The sequence below is a fragment of the Symphalangus syndactylus genome, chromosome 8, assembly GCF_028878055.3.
Source record: "Symphalangus syndactylus isolate Jambi chromosome 8, NHGRI_mSymSyn1-v2.1_pri, whole genome shotgun sequence".
In the NCBI taxonomy this organism is placed as follows: domain Eukaryota; kingdom Metazoa; phylum Chordata; class Mammalia; order Primates; family Hylobatidae; genus Symphalangus; species Symphalangus syndactylus.
Genome location: NC_072430.2, coordinates 90,295,405 through 90,306,266, shown reverse-complemented (window position 1 = coordinate 90,306,266; position 10,862 = coordinate 90,295,405). Strand labels below are relative to the sequence as shown.

Sequence of the window (10,862 nt, the reverse complement as noted above, 5' to 3'; positions counted from 1 at the left end):
CATCAGGTGCTGGAGAGGATGTGGAGAAATAGGAACACTTTTACACTGTTGGTGGGACTGTAAACTAGTTCAACCATTGTGGAAGACAGTGTGGTGATTCCTCGAGGATCTAGAACTAGCAAGGCATTTACTTCACAAGGTGGCAGAAGGGAGAATGAATGCAGGAGGAACTCCCAAACACTTATAGGACCATCAGATCTCATGAGAACTCATGAGAACTCACTCAGTATCACAAGAACACCATGAGAGAAACTGCCCTTATGATTCAGTTACCTCCATCTTGTATCTTCTTTGACAAGTGGGGGTAATGGGGTTAAGCAGATTACAATTCAAGATGAAATTTTGGGTGGGGACACAGCCAAACCATATCAGTTTGTATATCTGCCTTTTTGCTAGTGCCGTACTGTTTTGATTACTGTAGCTCTGCCTTTTTGCTGGTGCCATACTGTTTTGATTACTGTAGCTTTGCAGTAAGTTTTCAAATTAGAAAATGCGAGTCTTCTGGCTTTGTTGTTTTTCAAGATTATTTCGACTATGTGGGGTCCCTTGAGATTCCATGTAAGTCTTAGAATGAGTTTTTCTATTTCTTCAAAAGATGTCATTGAGATTTTGGTAGGAATTGCATTGAATGTGTAGATTGCTTTGGGTATCATTGACATCTTAACAATATTAAGTCTTTTAATCCATGAACATAAGATGTGTTTTCTTGCATGTGTGTTTAATTTATTTCAGGAATATTTTATAGTTATCGTATGTGTCTTTCACCTCCTTGGTTAATTCTAAGTATTTTGTCCTTTTTGATGCTATTATAAAGAGAATTGTTTTTATAATTTCCTTTTCATATTAATCATTGTTAGTGTATAGAATTGCAATGACTTATGTTGACTTTGTATCCTAACATTTTGGTGAATTCATTATTAGTACTAACAGTTTTGTTTGTGGAATATATAGGGCTTTTTACATATAGGATCATATTATCTGAAAGCAGAGATAATTTTACTGCTTCCTTTCCAATTTGGAAGGCTAGTATCCCTTTTTTTCTTGCTTAATTGTTCTGATTAGAACTTTCAGTACACCGTTGAATAGATGTTGAATGGCAAAAGTGGACATCCTTGCTTTGTTCTCAGAGGAAAAGCTTTTGACATTATGATGCTTGCTATGGGTTTTTCATATATGGCTTTTATTATTTTGAGGTAGTTTTTTTATTCCTTTTTTTTATTATTATGAGAATATTGAATTTTATCAAATGCTTTTTCTGCATGAATTGAAATGACCATGTGTGATTTTTTTCCTTCATTTTGTTTATGTGGTGTGTTGCATTCATTGATTTTCATGTGTTGAACCATCTTTGCATTCCAGGAAAAAATCCAACTTGATCATGGTATATAATCCTTTCAATTTGCTGCTAAATTTGGTTCCTAGTATTTTGTTGAGGACTTTTGCATCCAGTGTTCATAAGGGATATTGGTCTGTAGTTTTCTTTTTTTAATATAATCATTTTGTAGATACAGGGTCTCACTACATTACCCAGGCTGGTTTTGAACTTCTGGGCTCAAGGAATCCTCCTGCCTCAGCCTCCCAAAGTGCTGAGATTACAGACATAAGCCACCATGCCCAGATGGTGTTTCTTTACTTACAGTGTCTTTGTCTGGCTTTGGTGTCAGGGCAATGCTGCATTCATATAATGAGTTAGGAAGTGTTTCATTATCTTTAATTTTTTGGAACAGTTTGAGAAGGATTGGTGTTCTTCCTTATATTTTTGGTAGAACTAACCAATGAAGCCATCAAGTCCATCTGTTTTTTTTGGTGGAAATTTTTTATGAATTCAATCTTTTTATTAGTTATAAGTCTATTTATATTTCTTCATGATTTACTCTCAGTATATTTTTGTTTCTAGAAATTTGTCAGTTTCATCTAGGTTATCCAATTTGTTTGTATACAATTGTTCATATTACTGTCTATTCATATTATTTCTGTGGCATAGGTACTATTATTCTCACTTTAATTTCTGGTTTAAGTAATTTGAGTCCTCTCCCTTTTTCTTTATCTAGCTAAATGTTTGCCAATTTTGTTGATCTTTTCAAATAATTAACCCTTAGTTTCATTGATCTTTTCCATGTTTTTCTATTCTCTATTTTATGTATCCTGTAATCTTTATTATTTCCTTCCTTTTGCTAGCTTTGGGTTTTGTTTGTTCTTCTTTTATTAGTTCCTTAAGTTGTACAGTTAGGTTTCAGATTTGAGATCTTTCTTTTGCTTTATTGTAAGTATAGTTGTAAATTTCTGTGTTAGCACTGCTTTTAATGTGTTCCATAAGTTTTGGTACATGGTGTTTTCATTTTCATTTCTCCCTAATTATTTTCTAATTTCTCTGGAGATTTCTTCTTTCATTCATTGGTTGTTTAAGAGTGTGTCATTTCATTTACACAATTTTGTGCATTTTTCAGTGTTACTGGTTTTTACTTCTTTTACTAGTTTTACTTCTGTTGTTGATTTCTAGGTAAATGTGCACAACGGGCAGGTTTGTTACATATGTATACATGTGCCATGTTGGTGTTCTGCACCCATTAACTTGTCATTTACATTAGGTATAGCTCTCCTAATGCTGTCCTTCCCCCTTCGCCCCACCCTGTGACAGGCCCTGGTGTGTGATGTTCCCCACCCTGTTATTTTATTATTATTATTTTTTAATGGGTGCAGCCCACTCTGTTATTGATTTCTAACTACATCCCATTGTAGTTAGAGAAGATAGTTTATCTGGTATCTATTCTTAAAAATCTATTGAGATTTTATTTGTGGTCTAACATACAGTCTATTCTAAAAAAAAATCACATGTGCACTTGAGAAGAAGGTATATGTTGTTTTGGGGAGAGGGTTCTGTATATTTCTATTAAATCTAATTGATTATTGCACTGTTTAAGTCCTCTTTTGTCTTGCTTATCTTCTGCTCTGTTGTCTATCCATTGTTGATAAAGGGCCATTGAAGTCTCCAGCTATTATTGTAAAACTGTCTATTTCACTTTTTAATTCTGTCAGTTTTTGCTTGAAATATTTTGATGGTATGTTACTAGGTGAGTAAATGTTTATATTTTTTACATCTTCTTGCTGTATTGAAGTTTTTCATCAATATTTAATGTCTTTCTTTTTCTCTTACAATCTTTTTTTTTTAATTTAAAGTCTATTTTGTCTGATATTAGTATAGCCACTCCTTCTTTCTTTGGTAATTATTTGCATGGTATATCTTTTTTCATCCTTCCATTTTCAAACTATTTGTGTCTTTGGGTCAAGTGAGTCTTTTATAGATGGCATATAATTGGATCATGTTTTTCTTTTCTTATCCATCCTGCCAATCTTTCTTTTTGATTGGAGAGTTTAATTCATTTACATTTAAATATTTATTAATAATTAATAACTTCTGTCATTTGCTATTTGTTTTCTCTATGCCTTATAGCTTCCATGCCTCTTATTTTTGACATAACTGTACTTTTTTTGTGTTTAGTTCTTTTTACGTAGTACATTGTTTATATACCTTTCTCAATTTCTTTTGTAATTCTATAACTATTTTTTGTTGTTACAATGGGCATTATCTTAAAGTTACAACACTATAATCTAAATTTATACCAGTTTAACTTCAATAACACACAAAACTCTTGCTTCTTTACTACCTCTGTCTCCATCTTTTTCAGTTATTGATATCACTAAATTTCATCTGTATATATTATGTGACCCAAAACATAAACTATTAAATCCTTTAATTGTATTGGTATCTTAAATTATGTAGAAAAACTCAATTTGAAGCTTTGAACCAAAGTTGCAATAATACTAGCTTTTAGACACCTCATAGTGTCCCCAGATTCTACAGGGCCAATTTTGTTAATTTTTTTTCTTTCTGTACTTCAGAATCAGTAATTCTCATTGTCCTATCTTCAAGTTCATGGGTTCTTTTGCCTACTCAATTCCACCTTTGAATCCCCATAGTAAATTTGTAATTTCAGTTACTGTAATTTTCGGCTCCGGAATGTTTTGGTTTCTTTTGAGTTTTCTATATCTTCATTGATATTTCAATTTTGTTCATACATTGTTTTCTTGACTATCTTAACATCTTGCTTTAGTTCTTTGGCCATTTTTAAGATAGCTATTTTAAAGGCTTTTTCTAACAGATATGCCAACAGGTCTTCTACAGACACAGTCTCTGTTGTTCTTTTTTCCCCTTTGAATTGGCCATACTTTCCTCTATTTCTTTGTATGCCTTGTGACTTTTGGTTAAAAACTAGACATTTGAATGTAATTATGTTGTAATTTGGAAATAAGATTTTCCCCGTTTCACAACTTTTTCTGTTTTTTTGTTATTGATTTTGTTTATTGCTTTTGATATTACAAAATATTGTAGTACCAAAAATCAGCCAGTCTCTTTGTTAAGCCTAGCAAGAATCACCTTTGCTTCAGTTCTCAATAAGCTCCTCATCTTCATCTGAGACCACCTCAGCCTGGGCTTCATTGTACTGGACTTCATTTTGGTACACAGACATTGTCCATATCACTATCAGCATTTTGGTCAAAACAATTAAACAAGTTTCTAGGACGCTCCAAACTTTCTCCCATCTCTTTTTCTTCTGAGCCCTCAAAACTGTTCCAACTCTGCCTGTTACCCAGATCCAAAGTCGCTCCCACATTTTTGGGTATCTTAATATCAGCACCCCACTCTACCAGTGCCAATTTACTGTATTAGTCTGTTCTCATGCTTCTATAAAGTACCTGCCTGAGATGGAGTAATTTATAAAGGAAAGAAGTTTAATTGATTCACAGTTTCATATGGCTGAGGAGGCCTCAGGAAACTTACAATCATGGCAAAAAGGGAAGCAAGCACATCCTTATTCACATAATGCCAGGAAGGAGAAGTGCTGAGCAAAAGGGAGGAAAGCCCCTTATAAAACCATAAGATCTTGTGAGAACTCACTATCAAGAGAACCGCAGCATGGAGTTAACTTTCCCCATGACTTAATTACCTCCCACTAGGTCCCTCCCACGACACATAGGGGGATTATAGAAACTACAATTCAAAATGAGATTTGGGTGGGGGTCACAGCCAAACCATATCGCATATCTGCTTGGAGTAAGCCTGTTATTTAGAGGGCGTTGAAAACTAGCCAGAAAGGTTTACTTTTAACTTAGTTGGCTGTAAGAAATTATTGAAATTTTTTTCCCATAAGAAAATAATATGATTGAAATAAAAGAAATTCAGAAATCAAATACAGTTATGAGGTATATGTAATATGCAAACTCAAATTAAAAATAGGATAGAGATGTTCAACTTTAAACCATTGTTTTGGCACATTCTATATATTTAAAGTTAATACCTCAAGGTGGGCTATTAATTAAAAAACAGTATATATTCAAGTTTGTGTATATATTAGAATCTACAGAAACTACATATATTATAAAGTGAAGATGAAAACATTCTAAAATAGGAAGAAAAATAAAAATGGCCAGATATTTATGAACATTTAACTTCAGAGTATGATAGGAATAAATAAGATAACAGGCATGTGTTATTGTGTTCAGTTTTCAGAATAAAATATTGAAGTATGTTATAGACATAATGATGGTAGAGATATCTCTTCAGCATCCTGAAATTCACACTATGAAGAAACTTCAGCATACTGATATCTGAAGACAAAGTCAGCCGATTTATAAATCTATGATACCTTGACATGACAGAAATACTCTTTATCATTTAATATGTAGCTGAAATGGAGTCTTGAAAGAAATAGCATTTTTTTTTGGGGGGGGGACAGATTTTCACTCTTGTCTCCCAGGCTGGAGTGCAATGACATAATCTTGGCTCACTGCAACCTCCACCTCCCAGGTTCAAGTGATTCTCCTGCCTCAGCCTCCTGAGTAGCTGGGATTATAGGCGTATGCCACCATGCCCGGCTAATTTTTTGTACTTTTAGTGGAGACAGGGTTTCACCACGTGTCAGGCTGGTGTTGAACTCCTGACCTCAGGTTATCCACCCGCCTCGGCCTCCCAAAGTGCTGGGATTACAGGCATGAGCCACCGTGCCCAGCCGCATTTTTTTAATCTCTAAGGTTGCTTTCAATGAAAGTGTATAGATTTAGAAACTATTTTTTCCTTTATTATTTAAAAGACATTATATATACATTATATAATATATGCATTATATATATTTGTCCCCTATTATGCAAGCAATATTTATGAATTTATTATTTGTCTCATTGTAGGAGGGTAAAAAAATGTAAACAGAACATTTCATTAGAAAATAATCTTAAGTTGAAAGGAATAACAAAGTATACAGAAAACAAATGAAGAAGAAGTTGATTCTTTTAGTCCCAGAAACATCATCATGGCTTAGGTCTTCAGAATATTACATATTCTTCACCTTGTCTCTTGGTTTCCTTCTCCTCTATATTATCTGTTTTGCTGCAGTAAGCTGGGTTGTTCATGTCAGTTGGCACTAGTATAACAACAAATAAAAAGAATCAGACAAAAATTTCAACAGATTATGTTTTAGAACTAAAACATAAGATCTATGGTAAAATATTTCAGTGATACATAGGACAAACTAAAGCTGAAAGAATGTGTATTCTAGTTTAAATAGAATTGCCCTGTTACATGCTGAGGTAATACAAGACTGTGAAGATGAAAGTGTACTGTGTACTCTCAGTGGAAAATCTGATGTGCTCTGCATTACTCAATTGTGTCAACATAGAATCTTGACAAAAGAAAGTTTTAACACAAGTAAAGAAAATGATAACATACTAAACACAATGGATAGATTGAAAACAAATTGCTTTGGCAGCTTTTCATATAATTTCAGAGTTTATTTTGACACTTCATAAGTGTACAATATACCTTACAATAGAGTTACAAATAACCATTTTCTTTGATTTTTGCCTCTTGTATTAAAGAATTTAAAACCAAAATAAAAATAAATCATGTCAGAAAAGAGAGACTACAGTGTCAAGACTCCAGAGTATTCAACATGCCAAGGGCACTAAGAGATGAATCAAGAGGAAAAGAATAAAAGTGCCAAAAATATAATAAAATCTTAGAATTTAGGGAATCTTTAAAGACTACTAATTTCCTGTCTTCAGGAGCATTAAGCTAAATGTTGCCAAAATGTAAATTTTTCTAGTCCAATTTGTGCTATCAGAAAACAAGTCCTTATTTTTATGTCTGCATTCATTACTTAAATCAATAAATATGCATTGAATGCCTGCTTTGCGCTTATGCTAGGCATTAGGGTAAATAATACATAAGATCGGCTGGGCATGGTGGCTAATGCCTGTAATCCCAGCACTTTGGGAGGCCGAGACGGGCAGATCACGAAGTCAGAAGATCGAGACCATCCTGGATAACACTGTTAAACCGCATCTCTACTAAAAATACAAAAAAAAAAAAAAAAAAAAAAAAAAAAATATTAGCGGGCGTGGGGAGGCTGAGGCAGGAGAATGGCGTGAAACCGGGAGGCGGAGTTTGCAGTGAGCCAAGATTGCGCCACTGCACTCCAGCCTGGGCGACAGAGCGAGACTCTGTTTCGGGAAAAAAAAAATAATAAGATCATAAATAATAAATAATAAATACAAATATAATTGTGATAATTCTTATGAAGAATAGATATGGGGTATAGAGACAGTATATAATGGGAAAAGTTGACTTTCATGCTGTGTAAGAGAAATCTCCCCCAGCAAAGTGCCTTTTGAGTTGAGATTGAAGGATAAATAAAAACCAACCAAGCAAACAGTGAGAGAAGAATGTTTCCTGCAGAAGGAACAGCATGTGCAGTCTGTAGCTGAAGGAAATAGAGCATGTGTTATGGGTTGAATTTTATCCCCCCAAAAGATATGTTGAAGTTCTAACTGCAAGTACGTCAGAATGTGCTCTTATTTGGAAATAGGGCATCAGTGCAGGTGTAATTAGTTGTTAGGATGAGGTCATACTGGAATAGGATGGACCCTTAATCCAAACTGACTGGTGTCATAAGAAGAGGAGAAGAGATGCAGGAGCAGAGACACATGAAGAAAGAATGTCATGTTATGGTGGTGTTAGAGAGTGAAATGCTAAAGCTGAAAACCAAGTAACATCAATGATTGCCAACAAACATCAGACTCTAGAAAGGCAATTCTTCCCTACAAGTTTCAGAGGGAGCGTGGCTCTGCTGATACCTTGATTTCAGACCTCTAGCCTCCAGAACCAGAGGATCATAAATTTCTGTTTTAAGCCTCCCAGGTTTTGGCACTTTGTTGTGGCTTCCCTGAAAAACTAATAAAGCATGTGTGAGAAAATGAACAAAAACTAATGTGGCTGGAGATGGATAAAAAGGAGCAGGGGCAGTAGAGGGAGACAGGTAATAAAGGCAGGCACAGCCAGATCGTGTCTCAATATGAACATTGCATTGGTTTTCAAGATCAATAAGAAATCATTGAATGTTTTAAACAAGTAGTTGAGTTGATGACATTTGTGTTTTGAAATGACTTATTTAGATTGGAATAAAGGCAAAAATAAATGTTGAGAGATCGCTTAGATGGTTATTACTCTAGTCCCACTACGAGGTGATGAAAAAGGGGCCTTGAGACATTGCAGTGTAGATGGGGAGTTTGGATGATTTAAAGTATTTTACAAGATAAATGTGATGGACTGGATGAAGAATAACAGGAAAGAGGTTGTGTCAAGGCTAACTGTGCCAGGTTCTGCATTGTGCTTCTGGATGGATGGTGGTATCACTCACAAAGGGAAGAATAGAAGGGGACTAAGTTTGGAAGAGAATATATTGATTTAATCATGTTTAATTTTATGTATCTGTGAAACATTGAAGTAGAGATGGCAGCAGTTAGAGAGAAGGATCTGGAGCTTCAAGAATGGCATGCTTCCAAGTTTGTCTGAGACTGTCCTGATTTACAACTTTTCTGCTGGCCTAATTATTAATAGCATCTACTTTCACTCTCAATAATGCTTTGGGTTTGTTTGGACAATAAGTTAATGGTTAATCTGGTTATACTTGACTAATTTATATACTTAGAACTCTTTCCAAATTCTCATATTTTCTACTTTGTAGGAGAAATGTGTTTGTTCTTTACCCAGTTCTTATTCCCTTCTTTCTCACCAGTAGTGCCTCAATTTCCCTTTACAGAATTAACATTTCTTTGATTTTCATTTATGTGAGTTAGCTCAAGGATAGATCTCCATTGCTTTTACCATATCATTAAGCCACATTCAACTGCATACACTGATTAGATTAGGGCAGGGTACATGACACATTTGGAGATACTGAGAGGTTAGTGAATTCCAGAACTTTGTATGAGAGGAAAAAGAGACCCCATTTCCCAGGATAATGAAGTGTTAGTACGTGAGGGCTGGAACTGTAGCAGCCATTATTGATCACAGGGGAATAATATCAATCTTGTACTGATGGTGGATGAAAGGCAATGTGTGGCTTGAGAATTAAAGACACCAATGAGGGGGAGAGTACAAAGTCAAAAAGAAGCTGGATTTGTGGTGTCATGGTTTTCGCCACTGGAGTATAACTTTCTCGAATCTAGACCTGGTACTGGAGTTTTATTTATGTGGATTGAAATATGTCCTTTATTGTGTAAGCCAGCTTGGAATTAGCTTTGTCAATTACAAAATGTTAAGTCCCTAACCAGTATTTTTTTTTGTAATTGATGGTATTAAATTTATATCTCCTGGTGTAGTGGTTGTAGGGCTAAGTGGGGAGTTTGTTATTGGTTAAAAGAAGACAAAATATGTTATTCTTTCTGCCATTGTTTCATATAGTTGCAGATTGAGGGTGGAGTCCTGTGATTTTCAGGCTCTTCATGTTAACAATACTTGCAAAGATGAAGATGGAATTCTCTGTCATCCATGCAGGTAATGCAGAAATATAGCAGTTAGGATGCACAAAGTTACTCAAGTAGCACCTTTTGAGTGTCCATCTTTGACATAATGAGATGTGGCTTATTATTAGATAATTACTTTTATTTTATTATTGATTTGTTTCTACAGATATGAAATTAATATTTAGTATCTCGGAGTCTTTTCGTCTGGTGTTTAAAAAGTCTGATCTACTTGCAGATTTAAACATATTTTTTAAGTCCTGCCAGAGTACTCATTCATGCTTATGTTACATTTCTCTGAATAGGGGTGGTTTTTCCAGATTTGATTCTGGGAGTTCTGCAACATAAATATGTTTATCTTGCATTATATACTTCTAACCTGTGTCAGCTACGTATGTTGCCCCTAGTAATGAGAGGGCAATATTTATTTTATATTCTCTACATCTTGCATTTCACGGTATGTATGAATTTTATTACCGTGTTTTAGACAAATGCCACACTTGGGCTGGATAACTGAGAAAAATGTAATAAAAATATTTACAAAGTTTTGGGCAAGAGTTATGAAAAGCAACAATGTGCAGCATGCTGAAGCTAGTAACAGCAGCAAGCTTTGCCAAACCTAGGCCTGAAGGCACCAGGGAAGGGAAGGGTTACTAGAACCTGGAGAGTTTAATGAGATAATTGCCTGATGGGGGTTAGAAGAAAATGTCAACCTTTTAGGCACAGAGCAGGCAAAAAGTGTAAAAGATATATTAATCATCCAAGAACTATCAAAAACTATTTAATATGTATTAAGACCTACATGAAACATCAGTAACATAAGCATATATTCTTATCAAAATTGAAAAACTATTATATTATGAAGCATGTACCTAAAGCAGATCTATTTTAAAGCATAATGAATTAAGCCTGTTTGTAGCAGACATGCTAAGTGTCTTGTTCATATCTCTTCAACTCACTTGAGAGGTCACATGCAAGCAAACATGCTAAGCACTGATCTGATCCCT

The 10,862-nt window shown here is 34.7% G+C and overlaps 1 long non-coding RNA gene across 1 annotated transcript in view; it reads left to right on the top strand.

The window, feature by feature from the left end:
- Window positions 1-5,383: 5,383 nt before the first annotated feature.
- LOC129488151 (uncharacterized) overlaps window positions 5,384-10,862 on the top strand; it is a 157,348-nt gene continuing 151,869 nt past the window's right edge. The window contains exon 1 of the long non-coding RNA XR_008659601.2: window positions 5,384-9,889. This is a non-coding gene — a long non-coding RNA (uncharacterized lncRNA). The remainder of the gene's footprint in view (window positions 9,890-10,862) is intronic.